The sequence below is a fragment of the Sinocyclocheilus grahami genome, unplaced genomic scaffold (assembly GCF_001515645.1).
Source record: "Sinocyclocheilus grahami isolate Dianchi unplaced genomic scaffold, SAMN03320097.WGS_v1.1 scaffold2370.1, whole genome shotgun sequence".
In the NCBI taxonomy this organism is placed as follows: Eukaryota; Metazoa; Chordata; class Actinopteri; order Cypriniformes; family Cyprinidae; genus Sinocyclocheilus; species Sinocyclocheilus grahami.
Genome location: NW_015507549.1, coordinates 31,335 through 33,834, shown reverse-complemented (window position 1 = coordinate 33,834; position 2,500 = coordinate 31,335). Strand labels below are relative to the sequence as shown.

At 41.6% G+C, this 2,500-nt stretch overlaps 1 protein-coding gene across 1 annotated transcript in view; it reads right to left on the bottom strand.

Annotated features, from left to right (window-relative positions):
- The window catches only part of LOC107574883 (spermatogenesis-associated protein 5-like), a 34,296-nt gene that overhangs the window by 5,010 nt on the left and 26,786 nt on the right, over window positions 1–2,500 (bottom strand). The gene's annotated exons all lie outside the window — the stretch shown is intronic.

Below are 2,500 nucleotides of genomic sequence, written 5' to 3'. Positions count from 1 at the left end.
AGTTAAAATGCTAAAATTACTAAAACTAAAAGAATATAAATTAAAACAAAATTTAAAAATGTAAAAAAAAAAAAACAGAAAAAAGTCAAAATTTAAGCTTGAATAAAAATGAAACTAAAAATATTAAAAACAATTTATCTAATTAAAATATTTATCAATACTATAGTAGTAAATAAATAACAGTAAAATATCACTGGAAACGAGGCATCAAAACATTATATTATACAGTAGAAAAACTATTTAATAGTAACTTGTCTAAAATAGTATACATGTTTGAACTGGAGATAATAAATTATCTTCCAGGCCGATATGATAAATTAAAAATAGCTCATTATGGCCGATACTGATATGATCTGGATATATGGTGCAGCTCGATTTGTTTGTGCAGTAAAACCTCCCGAGAGGAAGTTTAACAGCAGTTACACACACAACAGATGATGAGGAACAGACCAAACAGCAGCTGAACTCGTCTGATAGAGAAACAACACACTGAATCAACAGAGAACAAACAACTCCAGGAAGTCATCGCTGCACGTCTGTGACCCTGCAGCACAACTGGTTCAATCCGCAGCACATTGCTTCCTTATATCCTCAGGAAGAGACCAAACACGGCGCGGGGAGAAGACTGAACGTGTGTGTGTGTGTGTGTGTGAGAGTGTGAGTGTGTGTGTGTGAGTGAGTGTGTGTGTGTGTGAGTGAGTGAGTGAGTGAGAGAGAGAGTGAGTGTGTGTGTGTGTGAGTGAGTGAGCGTGTGTGTGTGTGTGTGTGTGAGAGAGTGAGTGAGTGAGTGAGTGAGAGAGAGAGTGAGTGTGTGTGTGTGTGAGTGAGTGAGCGTGTGTGTGTGTGTGTGTGTGAGAGAGTGAGTGAGTGAGTGAGTGAGAGAGAGAGTGAGTGTGTGTGTGTGTGAGTGAGTGAGCGTGTGTGTGTGTGTGTGTGTGAGAGAGTGAGTGAGTGAGTGAGTGAGAGAGAGAGTGAGTGTGTGTGTGTGTGAGTGAGTGAGCGTGTGTGTGTGTGTGTGTGTGAGAGAGTGAGTGAGTGAGTGAGTGAGAGAGAGAGTGAGTGTGTGTGTGTGTGAGTGAGTGAGCGTGTGTGTGTGTGTGTGTGTGAGAGAGTGAGTGAGTGAGTGAGTGAGAGAGAGAGTGAGTGTGTGTGTGTGTGAGTGAGTGAGCGTGTGTGTGTGTGTGTGTGTGAGAGAGTGAGTGAGTGAGTGAGTGAGAGAGAGAGTGAGTGTGTGTGTGTGTGAGTGAGTGAGCGTGTGTGTGTGTGTGTGTGTGAGAGAGTGAGTGAGTGAGTGAGTGAGAGAGAGAGTGAGTGTGTGTGTGTGTGAGTGAGTGAGCGTGTGTGTGTGTGTGTGTGTGAGAGAGTGAGTGAGTGAGTGAGTGAGAGAGAGAGTGAGTGTGTGTGTGTGTGAGTGAGTGAGCGTGTGTGTGTGTGTGTGTGTGAGAGAGTGAGTGAGTGAGTGAGTGAGAGAGAGAGTGAGTGTGTGTGTGTGTGAGTGAGTGAGCGTGTGTGTGTGTGTGTGTGTGAGAGAGTGAGTGAGTGAGTGAGTGAGAGAGAGAGTGAGTGTGTGTGTGTGTGAGTGAGTGAGAGAGTGAGAGAGTGAGTGAGTGTGTGTGTGTGTGTGTGTGTGTGTGTGAGACAAACAGAGAGAGTGCAGTAACCATAACAGCATCACGTCTGGAGACAAACAAAAGGACATGTGATGGAAAACACTACAAACCTCCCCATTAACAATACACGAACACTGAAAGACAACTTTAGTCATTGTTTCTGATATATGATCCAATTGAAGACATCCCTGAAGAAGCCCTAAAAACAATTCTGGACAATTCTTTATTATGCGCTTTTATACATTTTTATTTGTTTGTTAAATTTTTAAATATAACTTAATTTATTTTTTATTTCAGTTGTATTTTTAGTAATTTTATGACTTAAAACCTATTTATTTTATAATGCAAGGCATTCAGACGGTTTCACTGCATCAGTGGGACGTTCAGCAGCGTTTCAGCAGCGCAGGACAGCAGGAGTCGACATGTTTTACTTCTCTTTCTCTCTCATTCATCACTCAGCAGCACACAAACACTTCCTGTCCTGAAGGAGCCGCTGTGTGTGTGTGTGTGTGTGTGTGTTTAAGGTGCTTTTATAACGCCGTCGCTCCTCATCGGAGATCTTGGCTTGTTGACAGAATAATTGCCCTGTGTGTGTGTGTGTGTGTGTGTGTGTGCTGAAGGAGCATTTCAACCTCTGAATAAAGAAACTTAAGTAGAATTACAGGACAGAAGCTCGTCTGAGAGCAAAAGAGCTTCTATTCAACACATTTATTTAGAAGAATCAAACACAAACACTTCACACCTCAAGATGGGTGGATCTGACAGGAAAAAACCCGTCTGGGCTCATATTTCACCACAAAAAAATAAAATAAAGAAAAAAACAAGAAATAGTATTTCGCATAAAGAGAGTCTATCAGCATAAATTAACAGCTGTGCGATCATTATATATA